The sequence below is a fragment of the Diadema setosum genome, chromosome 4, assembly GCF_964275005.1.
Source record: "Diadema setosum chromosome 4, eeDiaSeto1, whole genome shotgun sequence".
In the NCBI taxonomy this organism is placed as follows: Eukaryota; Metazoa; Echinodermata; class Echinoidea; order Diadematoida; family Diadematidae; genus Diadema; species Diadema setosum.
In genome coordinates this window covers 30,662,300-30,676,406 of record NC_092688.1, presented here as the reverse complement: position 1 = coordinate 30,676,406, position 14,107 = coordinate 30,662,300, and the positions used below count along the sequence as shown (strand labels likewise).

The 14,107-nt window shown below is 37.5% G+C and overlaps 1 pseudogene; it reads right to left on the bottom strand.

The window, feature by feature from the left end:
• Nucleotides 1–967: 967 nt before the first annotated feature.
• LOC140227783 (uncharacterized) lies at nt 968–11,407 on the bottom strand (annotated as a pseudogene).
• Between the last annotated feature and the right edge of the window lie 2,700 nt (nt 11,408–14,107).

Below are 14,107 nucleotides of genomic sequence, written 5' to 3'. Positions count from 1 at the left end.
CACTGTCTGTATAGTATGATAACTCATGCTTCACTAGAATCCCGTGATCATACTGATCTGTTTGGTAATAATCATTGTTAGGTTCTAATCACAAATATAAGTGAAATATTATTTTTGCGATGAAGCGACAATAAAGAAGCTGAAAAGACATCAGGATTCATAGTCGCTGCACACTTTGGCGTAAGAGTAAAGAACATTCCATTATTCATTTCGTCTGTATTGGCAAACCATGCAGAAAGATGACATTGCACTTTAGTTGTCACGGATTCGCATCATCTCCCTCGATCGGCTTCGTTGGGACACTCAAACCTTTACTCTGAAAAAAAAAAGTTGGCGAAAACCAGATAAAAGTACTATACTCGTAGTGCAGGGGCGGAGTCTCAGACACAATATATTATAACACACTTTCCATTTTCTGATTTGGAAAAACATCTTTTGCTCTAATCTTGAGATTAACATTCAGTCTAACTGGAACAGATCTTGTACTGTCTGTAGTATAATAACACATTATTCATGACTTGATACAAAATATTTTAGAACCCATTTATTACAATGACAAGTAGCTAAATAATCACTATTTGCTGCAAATCACAAGAATCAACAATATCAAAAGAAATCTCAAGAGCAAACAACTGTAAACTTTTGCAGTGAAACAGAAAAATTAAGCTAAAATGCATAAAAAGCTGTATAGTCACTAGTGGTGCATTAGTACTGGCATTCAATGGAAATGTATTTATAGGTAAGACAAATTTTTAGTTGCACATATATATTATGATAGAATTTACTCATTGACATAATGCAACAGTGTACACTACATGTATATACACTCAATCCTGTTCATACATACATGCATGTTAAAAAAAAACGCTGAAAATTTTGACATCTGAACGAATCTTCCGTTCACTTCTATAATTCTTTCAAAATATACACCGTATTTCCACACCAGAAAAAAAACATTATTGCACTTCATCTTATGTCTATACTTCGGTAATGTCAAACAACATTACTGGCTTTTCTTGGTTTTTTAAAGTGCTTCATTAGCTGTAAGTTCCCAAGTACGGCCCAATAGCTTACTGTAATGGGTAGATCCTAAGCTATATGCCAGCTATACTACTATAAATCATGGGGCTTGTGTCATTCAGACAAATTTATGAGCTATTGCACCAGTGCCAGCAGAAAACCGAAAGAGGCTATTACACCTTGAGGCACCATGCATGATAATTATGTTCGAGTGTTAAACCAGGGAGGTGAGACTCACCTCCCTGGTTAAACATACTGCAAACAAGTTCAGTGGTTGAAAGCATGATCGCTTATTGACTGAGGATTTGTGATTTTCACACTCTAATACCCAACTACCTCAAACGGGCTGTTTTCTTTGTTTGGGCTCGTTTGAACAGATTATGTGGGTGTGGGCATTTATGTTTGATATGATCCGGAAGAGAAAAGATTTTGTTACCTGAACAGCAGAGATAGCACATGATAAGCACAATCATAGGTGGAATTTTAAACGCCGTACCTGCGACCTATATACTTGTTGTCACTTGAAATTGTGTCATTATCAGGGGCTGGTTAATTGCTATTTATACTTAAAGATGTTCCCGGTAGTGAATTTTCATTTATTTTTCTCCTTACCACAATCAAATCCACACATGCTATATTTGAGAATCCTGTCAACTGATTACCACCTAGCAATGATTTGACAAAGAGGACACATTATCTTGTCTATTTTGAAATTAATCTCACATTTAAAAAGAAAACATTCAAGTGAAAACTTGAGTACAAATCAGTAGGGGATCTTGTGAGGCGGTGACGTCATCACTTCCTCTTATTTGCAAACTATTAGGTTTTGACCCCTATCACTCTCTCATCATACTCATGACTACATGAAAACATTTGAAATGTTCAAATTTCCGTTTACTTTCACACGTTATGTCCGATTGTAGGGAAACTCCTACCATTCCCTTTATCTGATTTTCTGCATTTTCAAGACAGTCGACTTGAATGAGCGATAGAACTGCACTTGAAGTTGAGTTGTTGCACATTGATGACGGGTGTCATTTCTTGATGTGGTCCACTTTAGGGCTGCTTGCGATAATACTGTTTGGCAGCTAAGAGTGGGTCGATGATTTTCCTCCAGTCAGCAAGGGTCCATGATGGATCAGAGAGGACTTGGATTCCATTGACGAAGGTCTCCGGTGTCCCATAAACACCACCTTTATTATACGTGAGAGAGAAATATTCAGTGACTTTATTCTTTATGTACCCAGGCATTTTTTTTTATAAAAGGAAACAAAAGCATAAATATAAAATAATGTGGATTGAGTGAAAGCAGCAATATCAGTAGAACACATCAGTGAAAGTTTGAAGACTATCTGACAGTCTGTTTAAAAGTTACGAATGTTTAAAGTTTCTGTGCCATCATAGGGAGACTACTACACTTTATGACGTCATTATAGACAACAATGTGTAAAGAAAATATGAGAATTCCACAAAATATCATAATAGACGAAAAGTACAAATTTCATTGACTTGTTACCGACATATTCATGTTTAGGATAATATCATTCCACCTGCTTTCTGAAAGAGGAAAATCAAGTGCTCGGAAAAAAAAAAAAATCTAATCTAATTATTACGTCACGGATTTTCACAGAACTTCATTTTGTAAACCTGATCTTAACAGTTATCATTACATTAAGTCATCAATATTATCATGAAATGCAAGTTTGATCAGTGGTGTATCAGAACCACTACTGGGTATGTGAAGTAAGTTCTATGGCAGCGGAGCTTAACTCACGTGTGCCTCCATACTTAAACTCCGTCCTGGCCAGAGTCTGAGTTGGATCACTGCGAGCCAGATGCTCTTTGAATGTTGTCTGAGAGTAGCCAACAGCTGCTGCCCATTTTGAAAGTGTGCTGGTCAACAGAGCATCAAGAGAAAGGATTACCATTGCTTTTTCTTTGCTATCTTTTACACATATGAATGAACTTTTTCATGGATAAACTTCTTGTAAGACACTGAGAAAATGACGACTAAAAAGAAAAAAAGACACAAATAAAACTAGAGAGTCATTCCTAACCTTTTTTTTTTTTTTTGTGGAAAAAATACTATAAGTTACATATGAAACAAAGGAACCATGCACAGGCAGAAAAGAGTCCTTTCTATTTTTTTTCAATTTCATTACCTAGTCTGGAAGACATGAAAGATGGGACAAAAGTGCACTTACACCTGTTCCGTAAATTTTCAAACACTTGACAAAAAAATCCTGATGCAAAGCATTGGCAGCGTACTCCTATACGTCTGATGGTATAAACACCCACCATTTCATTGTAAATGTTTAATGATTATTTGAAATTGTTCAGGATCAGCTAAGGACACACACTGATACTTTAAATTACGGAACAGGTGTAAGTGCATCATAGAGTACGTACAGTTTTAACCCAAGTTACCTTTCAAACACTTGACAAAAAAAAAAAAAAAAAAATCCTGCTGCAAACTTGTGTGAAACTGGAGTGGATGACTGCATTTTCAGAATATCCTGATATATACTTCATAATGATTACTAGGGTTCTTATCATGACCATTTTATCTTGGGGGGGGGGGGGGATATACGTGGTAAGTTGTGAATACGTGGTAAGTTGTGAAGACCTGTAGATTCAATCAATTCGAATACAAGCCACTACCATCTAGTGAGGCCAATTCATTGATGTCTACAAATACTGATCATAAGTGTCTTACTCGACAATGTAGCCCTGTGTCTGGTTGAAGATGGTGGTATCATACAGAGCTTCCTGCTTGCTGAAGACTTCATCCATCCAAGCAAATGTAGTGGCTGAGTTCAGTGCGTCTGCTATGAAGGTACCCTATATATAGGAACAGAAAAAAGGGGCGAAGAATTTTTCACCGAAAAAAGAAATAAAAACAGATTTACCGGCGCATGAATAACTTCATCCAGCCATCAATGCTTTCTTTAATTGGTAAAGTGAATCAGAAGAACTAAGCCGTTTCGCTCAGTATTCACTTGGAACGCAATGAATGCACAATATGGGTTTGATGGTATGGATGCAGCAAAGTATAATTACTGCAGAAACACAGAGGAAAGTCATATAGTTTTTTTTTTTTTCTTTGTGATCAGATAGACTATCAAATGCAGGCTGATCGTACGTCTTGAGCAAACATGCAATTTACGACTCTGGCAACAGTATAGCACGTATTTAGTTATCATTTTCACCCGTACTTGATTTATTGCTTGATTTCAGTCATGTGATTGCTATCACATGACATCACTAATGGAGCCTTGTCGTCTGCCGCTATTGGCTAACTGCTCTCATGCCACCAACTACTCAAAGACTGAAACAAAGCTCTTTGAAGGTTGATTTCAGTAGGCAGTCAAACAAGATTTCACTTTCCCCATCACTGCAACCAACACGGACACCCTTATTTTTGACATTTAATAAGAAGGTTTTATCACACACTCAAGAACTGATTTTTCACTTTTTGAAGGGGTCATTTTCTAAATCACACCTTCAAAAAATAGATTGTAGATTTGGGTATTTAAGCATATGTATATGAATAATAGTGTATTTATGTCAGGTATACAGTAGGCCCTATATTATGTGTCGGTAAATGTATCTAGTGGAGATATATGTTATGATGTGATATCACTTATTATTTTACTCTTCACCTTGCAACAAAATAACATGATAAAATTCTGTTTTTGTATTTGTCAAACGAAACTGATCTATAGATATATACATTTTTTTCGTATTTCAAAATGTTCCGTGCACTTTCGCCAATGTTTTTTTTTTCTTTTTGATTTCATTTTTTAATTCGTTTTACTTTTACTATGTAATAATAACCCCGTGTTAATTATAGTTTAATGTACGATTTTTTTTCTTTTTACATTTCTTTGTGTAGTATACATATAGCTCCTGTTTTGATATACTTTATGTGACTTGTTTTTATCGGTTTGTACTTTTAAATTGTAAATTGTTATGAATTGTATGCACGGATCCATTGAAAAAGAGCATTGCTGAATGGGTCTTTCCGTGTTGAAACAAATTTAATGAAAAAATGAAATGAAATCTTTTATCCATACTTTTTTCCAAACCGTCATGAACTTGGTCAAGTTAAGTAAAGCAAAAAAAAAAAAAAAGTCTAGGAAAAAAGATCAATCAGTCTGAAAAAGTTTGACAAAATGATTGGAACTGGACTGTCACTAAAGTCTCTTCTATGAAATTGTTGCTTCATTGATAGTAGACACAACAGGCATCTTTTCATGTGGCAGATCTTTGATATATGTGGCTCCTTATTGAAACCATTCACTGCGGTCTGGAAACAAGAAGCTTTAGAATTGACGAGCATGGACAGGCATAGCCTACAATGTAATTTTCTATGGTAGAAAGAGGAGCAAATGAGGGGGTAAAATCCACTAGATCAAATCCTTCTCAAACAATCGAAATCATGTTCTCGTGTTCAAAGCCATATTTCAGTTTTCAGGTTCCCGCCACTGTAATTATATTGCGATCATCAAAACTGTAAACTGGGGAACTGAGAAATTCTGGATTCCATGTCATACCTAGGAAAAAGGAAAGTGAAAACCAAATGAGCGCCTGTTTGCAGGAAGTGTACACAAATAGTTGAGTGTGATGTGTTTCCGTCCGCACAGTTGTCTGTCTTTTTCAGTTATATGCTAGATCTATGGTGAAGGGTGCACTATCTGTATAGCGTTGTTAGCAGCACAATGTTATATACCTATACATGTATGTACAATGTAGAATTAGTAAAGGTCACTGGTTTACTGACCTGATCAATGCGAAGCTGTAGTGAAACAAAAGCGCGCGCTGTGTACTCGTATTAGGGGAATGATACCTATACTGTAAGTGTGTGGAATGAGTGAGCACAGCGATGTTATAAATAGAGTACATCAGCGAAAATTTGAGGAAAACAGACAATCCATTCAAAAGTTATGTATTCGTCATGTTTTAGTGCTGCGATCGCTGGATGAGAAGATAAAGCAAAAGTTTGTGACGTCACTGCAGGACAATAAAAAAAAAGAGAATTCAACATACACTGTACATGTATTTTCATTTCTCTAGCACTATCAAAACACATGCACTTGAACTACCTCTTTTATGAAGCAGGGGGAATACTATTACACTCAGAGGAGAACAAACCCCAAATATAAATGTGGATTGAGTGAAAGCAACAATAGTATAGAACACACCAGTGGAAGTTTGAGGGAAATCGGGCAATCGATTCAAAAGTTATGAATTTTTAAAGTTTCGGTGCCGTCATCGCTGGATAAGGAGGCTACTTCTCTCGGTGACATCATTATGGACAACGATACAGAAAATATAAGAAAATTCAACAAATTTTCAGTTTTCTATCATTATGAAAGAGCACCTCTGTCAGAAAGCATGGGGGATGAATAATATTACCCTCAACATAAGCAAGTCGATAGAATTGGTACTTTTTGTTCAAATTCAAAGTAGCCGCAGTGGCGTATCTGGGGAAAACGGCGCCCGGCATGCCCGGGGCAAGCACGAAAATTGCGCCCCTAATTTCTGAAAAAGTGTTCAACCCCATCCCCATCCCGGTAGGGACTTTAAGGCCACATGATGCTTTTTCAAGCACTTAAAAGAGATCTTTTGAGGGTGATTTAAATGTAATGAATTTTGATAGATTTTGGCGAGCGAGCGCAGCGAGCGAGCCGAAAATTTTTGTATTTCAGCTTACAAATATGGAATTCTTGTCATTTTTTGCTTACCAAATCTTACAATTCTAATCAAGATATATTGACGGCCTTATAGATAACGATTTATACCAAAAAACTGAGGACCCCAAAACTGAGAAAAAAATACTCTAAATTAGTGCGCGCGAGTGAGCTGAAATTTGTATAATTCCGTCCTCGTCATCATCACGTATTATTCTTATCTTTTTTATATATATAAATTTTGGCGAGCGAGCGTAGCGAGCCAGCCGAAAATTTTTGTATTTCAGCTTACAAAACATGGAATTCTTGTAATTTTTTGCTTATTAAATCTCACAATTATATTGACGACCTTATAGATAACGATTTATACCGACAACCTGCAGACTTGAAAAACACTCTAAATTAGTACGAGCGAGTGAGCCGAAATTTGTATATTTCTGCGTCATCATTACGTTTTTTTCTTATTTTTTTTTATTTTCTTTTTGCGCCCCCTCCCTCGTCTGTTCGAAACCGTTGGCGTCCTCTTTTGATCCAATCGGCGAGCGTAGCGAGCGAGCCGAAAATTTTTGTATTTCAGCTTACAAATCATGAAACTCTTGTCATTTTTTGCTTATTGAATCTTGCAATTCTAATCAAGATATAGTGACGGCCTTATAGATAACGATTTATACCAACAAACTGAGGACTCTAAATTAGTGCGAGCGAGTGAGCCGAAATTTGTATATTTCCGCGTCATCATTACGTTTTGTTATTATCTTGTTTGATTTGGGTTTTTTTTTGCGCCCCCCCCCCCGTTGGCGCCTTCTTTTGATCCAATTGGCGATCGCTTCAGAACGAAAGAAATTGCAGCCGCTGCTCCGTGAAACATTTTGCCTGCTAGATATAAAATGACATGTGTGAACACAATATAGACACTGTCATTTTGTCATCATCACGTTTTGTTCTTACCTCCTTTTTTATATAAATTTTTGCGAGCGAGCGCAGCGAGCGAGCCGAAAATTTTTGTATTTCAGCTCACAGAACATGGAATTTTTGTGTGAACACAATAAACATTGTCATTTTGTCCGCGTCGTCATCATGTTTTGTTTTTATCCTGTTTGATTTGGTTTTCTGCCCACCCCCCCCCCCCACCATTCTCCCTCCCCCCTTCCGGGCGATTTTTTTTTCCCTTCTTCTTCTTCTTCTTTTCTTTTTTTTTTTTTCTTCTTCTTCGTTTTTTCTTCTTTTTTTTTCTTCTTCTTCTTCGTTTTTTTTTTTCGTTTTTTTTTGCGCCCCCAAGGAGTGGCGTCCGGGGCACGTGCCCCCCTTGCCCCCCCCCCCCCCCAGATACGCCACTGCCCAGTCTGAAATCCTGATATAGTATTATATCATTATTTTAAAATCATTTAGCCGGGAACAACATTGTAATACTGATAGCAGAAAGACCGAATTTCGTCATATATCTTTTCTCTTTCTTTCTTTTTGTTTTTTGTTTTGCACACAATCAACAACAACAACAACAAATATCAAATTCATGAAATTCTTCCTTCGAGATGTTTTCATTGCAACTGATTGACAAATTGCCCTACATCGACGTAATACCCGCTGAATGCTATAAAGATTAGAACCAGCACTTGCTGTCGGGAGGAAGCTCGGTGGTCTAGTGGAGATGACGCCTGTCCGGTGATCAGGAGGTCGTAGGTTCGAATCCTGCTCGAGTATGTACCCCCATGATTTTCCATCAGGGCTACTACTAAAAGACTGATCAATTCAGTGCTTATTTACGTCGATGTATAAGGGCAATTTGTCAATCAGCTGCAACAATGATTAAAAAAACAACAACAAATTTGTGAGGTAATGTCACCATCGGCTCATAGTGGAATTTTCTTTACATCGTTGTCTTGCAGTGGTGTCACAAACTGTAGTCTTCTGCATCTAGTGGTGGTGGCACTGAAACTTAAAAGATATGTAACTTTTGAAAGGAATATGCAATTTCCCTCAAACTTCAATGACGTGTTCTACTAATATTGCTGCATATAATCAAATGCTCAAGCCATATTTATTTTCCTGTAATGAACTTTGAATGTGTGACGAGCCGTTCCGCTGCTTACGCGCGGCTCTATATAATAATCATTGAGAATAATTCCCCGTAACTACACCCGGTAATTCAAGGTCCTATATACCCGTCTGTGGCCCCGAGGATGTACAAGACCCTGGATAACCAATTAGTTCATTACCTGAGCAGCCATCATAGCAGCTCGATGATAGGGCAAAGGGAATAGCAGAGCCGAGAATTTTAACGTCACATTGCCATAGTAGTTAGCCACTTCTTTGTACACTGGCCACGCCGCCTTCGAGTCAGGACAAATCAGGTCTACGAAGGCTTCCAAAACGACTGGGCAGTCTCCGGACGCAGCGCAGTAGACAAAACCCGGAGGACGTGGCGGAATGGGAGCCTGACAGGTCACTTGGCCGACAACGGCTCCTAGGAGCACGGCGACAGTGGCGGTAACCAACCGGTGCATGCTGCTGGTGCGAGTAATGGCTCCAACCAAGAGATGTCACTAGCTGTTGGTGGATGGATACGCCTGGTGAAGTCCACACAATGCACGAGTCGAAAATAAACGCTTCTACGATAACAACAGCGATGAACAGTACCAGCAGATCATGCAGGCTGATTTGTCACACGAACCGACATTAATATTTTGTACAAATAGTTCGTATCAGAGAACGGTATTATCTTCAGGTCAAGGGTTCGTTTTCGATTGCACAATCCAAGCGCACAAGATTAATTGCATGTTTATGGACGGGCAGGAAACTTCAGATTAGAGAGAATGATGTGTGGAAATAACATACCAGGCGCAGTGAACCTACACCCTCTAGTTTTATTAAAAACAAACAATTAACTGAAACAAAACAAGTGGCTACTATGAAAGTGTATGAGCATATAATATTTTGCAAAACTGGCTTCGAACTGATATTGAGAACTGAAATTGTCGAAAAGGAGAGCAGCTGATCTCGTGGAGTAGAGTTCCTTTGTTTAGTACTCGTCTCTCTCCATAAAATTGCGTTTTGGAGCTCGATCGAGATTCGACATTCCAAGAGCTATGATGCGACACAAGTGTTCGAATAAAAATGAGGTATTGTGTCTAACGGGAAAACATTATAAAACAAATGCTAACCAAAACCCCCTATAACTCTAACCATGCATTATTGTAGGTCCATTATTGTAGGTCCATGGACCTACAATAGGTCCATATGCTCTAACCCACGAAAGTGCAAGGGCTGCGGAATCCGCGTATATACCCTGTTGTATACTGACTACTCTGCATCCGTCACAGACTCCTTTATTTCAACTTTCTCACCCTAATAAGCAATATACATAGCTGGAAATATTATTTCTGGTCACGACTGATTTTTCTTTTCAATTCTGTGGGGGTACAAAGGAACTTTTTTCATTCAAAAATCTTCTCATGACATTTCTGTTGAAAAAGTATGAATGAGTTGGTTTTGCAAACTGCAACATTTCCTTTTTCCATTTCAACCCTCGCCCTTAAAGCGCATAGACACACTACGGTAGTGATACGCCCTGTATAAGAACTGTATTATTATTATTATTATTATTATTATTATTATTATTATTATTATTATTATTATTATCATTATTATTATTACTATTATTATTATTATTATTATTATTATTATTATTATCATCATCATCATTATTACCATTATTATTATTACAATGCAAAAAGAAAGGACTGCCGTCTTTGCGACATATTTTCCTGGTACACAGTGTCCGTGCCGTACGTATAGCACTAAGTTTATATAGCACCATTGTCTATCAATTTCAAATGCTTGAACGGTACATAATTTTAGATTCATTTTGCATAAAAATGTTAATGGTATACATCGATTTTTCGAGAGATCTACGTTGCGCTTCTCAGTAGATCATTTTTCCCATCGCTTTATTTATTCTTTGTTAGCTATTGCAAAGTGTACATTGCTTTGCCACTGGCTATATTTGGTATCATAATTTTTATGACTTGCACTTTTGTTTTCCAGACAGATGCATACTCTGTATTATGTATTCTTTTTTGTTTGATGGAAATGAAGTAAACTTGAATTCACTGATTAAAAACAGCAGAAATAGGCCTATGTTGTTCATGACCAATTATCACTGTTTAATGTCATAAAAGTGTCAGTTGGGTTCTAATTTTATTTACTCAGAACTATCATTTATAGAACTTTACACGTCAATATTGCCTTCCCCAAGGAACAAAAATAAAAATATGACAATAATTTTGAATGGTTACAGCCCATGCAACACTATTAATGATAAAGTTGAATTCCAGCAAGTTTAAGATATTCAATATAACTTAATCACTTGGTCGTATCTTATCAAACCATTAATTGTCCCCCAAATGGCTGTGTTATATTATTTCCTAGCTCTATTATTCATGTCGAAATTGTTGAGGAGCTGCGGGAGAGGAAAAGAAACTTGGGAAATGAAACAGAATTGATTCCACTTTCACAATATGAAAAAAAAAAAAACGTCACTGCGTGATCACATACGTTCATGAACTGCAAGCATTTCAATATTTTCATATTCGTTTGTTTTTATTTACTTGTACGAAGTGTGGCTATCAATCAAATCTATTAGTATCCCATGCATATTGTCTAAAAACAGCCTGTTTGATATACCCACACCTCATGTTGGAGCCACACAAACATGCTTGTCATGGACCTCGATCGAATAAAGTTCATCTAGGTTGTCACGTGAAAGCTGATTTTTTTTCCCCATCAAATTTCGGTAGGCCTAATAAACATGTTTGCGAAGTAACTGATGGATAAGGATTATACACCTTTATCATAAGTCATATGACTTGTCATATGACTTCACATAAGTTCGAGTGACATTCCGCTCAATATTCAAATCGACCTCAACAGGGACAGCGGAACCGGGAAGGGGGTGGTGTGCGGGGCCCTTTCGGCTCTACAAGGTTCGGGTCCTTGGATTCTTCCCGTCTAAGCGGTGATACCACTGACCTTTGAACCCCGGTCCCACAGCCCCCCCCCCCCCCCCTCCTCGACAAATGTTTCGCGGCTCTTGCTCAATACGCGGAGATAATCAGTGGTAGTGGTATTCAATTAGAATTACACAAAATATGCGACAGAAAGTTACTAAATCTTCAGCAAAATTGATCTATATATTGTCATAAGGCTAAGGAGGAAAGGGGAAGTAGTGGCTAAATAATAGTTATGGAAAGGATAATTATGCATTATTTTCATGGATCTTAATGAATGGAACAGTTGTGAGGTTACGACATTGTTACCTTTTCTACGCGGGCATCTTTCTGGTCAAACTTGTTGCTTGTGGAGATGATTCCCTGCATTACAATTATTTTCTTACAAACTTTTAATAATGTAACATTTACTTGCAACTTACCTTTGAGTGTTTACTCTCTCGGTGTACATTCAATATAAATTGTTTTATGATGTATGTATATAATGTACTTTGTTATCTTATGTCTGTATGACATGATTGTCATGTATACGGCCATTTGTTAATTTTTGCATAATGATAATCAATGCCGACACTGTGAAATTTTGTTTCAGTGTATTAATAATGCAATGCAGAAATATTTAGAACTGAACTGACCTGAAGTTCGCATGTGATCATGACTGATTATCACTCTTATCCAAAAACATTTGAAACTTAAAAACTCAGTTACTCTTCAACCTTTTTGAAACTATGATTGTTCCTATGTTCGGTTGATATCACTCATTTTCGTTCCAATTCAACTGTACACAAACGGAGCGGAGTTTTCCTGGGTGTAAAGTTAGTGTGAAAAGATTGTTTCGTTTTGTTTTGTCGTTCTATTTTGCTGTTTCTCCCCCCCCCCCCCTTTTTTTTTTTTGGGGGGGGGGGGGGCAACATACAGTTATGGCAGTGAATTACGCAACAATGTTGACTCTTGAACGCATACAACAGATAGTAAGCAAGGTGCAAGACTCCCGAATTATATAGCAGCTTTAGGTTTTGGTTTATTATGGCAGAGGAGTGCCAAAAGCCAGTCATCTGTACACGTAGCTGTGTTACACTGCATAGCTCCAGAATGGATCACGGTACACAGGATCATTCATTCGTTATTCAAACACACACTAAGTCTATTCATCTGCTCATAAATACATGTTTTCCAGAAGAAGATGAAAATGGGAAAAGAAAATTGACCTACCCCCGTCATCAATTCCCTTACTAATACACTACATACATAGCTCAATAATTCTGGTTCTATAGAGAAAGATTTGTAAAGAGTCCTTAATTACGCCCCCCCCCCCGTGCCCCTGTATTCATTAGGGACCTAGAGTGAGGAATGGTTTCCGATTTGTACAAATAATATTCTATCATTCTATAATCTCATATTCTAAGACGTATAACTCTTGCTATTGTCATGCTAAGTCAATATTTCATTTTGAATTGCAATCGACGGCGTGGTGCTTCACCATATTGGCAATTATTGCACCGTGCTATAATAATGCCGTTATCTGTGGTAGATATAAATATGTTGCAGCTTATAGCTTACTTGCTGTGGTATTTTGACATACACAGTGTAGGTGACGGTATCATGGTAAAAACCTTTGACTAACTGGAGGGTGAAAATGCTCTCTTGCATGTCCAGTATCTGCGTGAAATCATTGCAAATATGCTGATCAAAAATATACCATGTCCAACACGCTAACGTTACCACGCACGCGTAATGTAGAGATTTATGTAGACCAGAAAAGTGATGAAGCAAATTTGGGTAATTCATAATATGCAAATCTACCTCATGGGTAAGTAGACTTCAACAAGTACAGTACAACCAAATAGAAAAACGATGATAATAGTAAGAATGGTTCGGAGGAAATGAAGTACCCTAAGTTTTCCAAATATAGCGACATCAGCCACTGAGGGATATAAATACATGTATTGAATTAGATGAAGCGATGAGTTTATGGCTTTATAAAAATTTGGCATTAGCTTTTACACAAACCATCACCAACTAGTGCCCTTTTACAACATTAACCCCAAAGCAAGAACTGATATCTTACCACCAAATGACTTATGCCACTTCGAGGATCAGAGAGGCTAATACATACGTGGGATAGTGACGGACATATGATTATTATCCTTGGAAGACAATTTGAACGCTGTGTAGAGTATCCCTTAACGAGAGAGGTGTTGGCATCTACATAAGCATCGTCTGTGTTGTATTCTGACCTTCTACAGTGATTTGCGCCTAATTATGTCTGAATAGCGGAACATAATACAATTGTATCTAACCTGTCTAGTTCATTTCGATATACAGCTGAAGCAGCAAATGGAGAGTATACTCTAGTATTTATGCCTGTGTATGTGTGTAACACCTTCT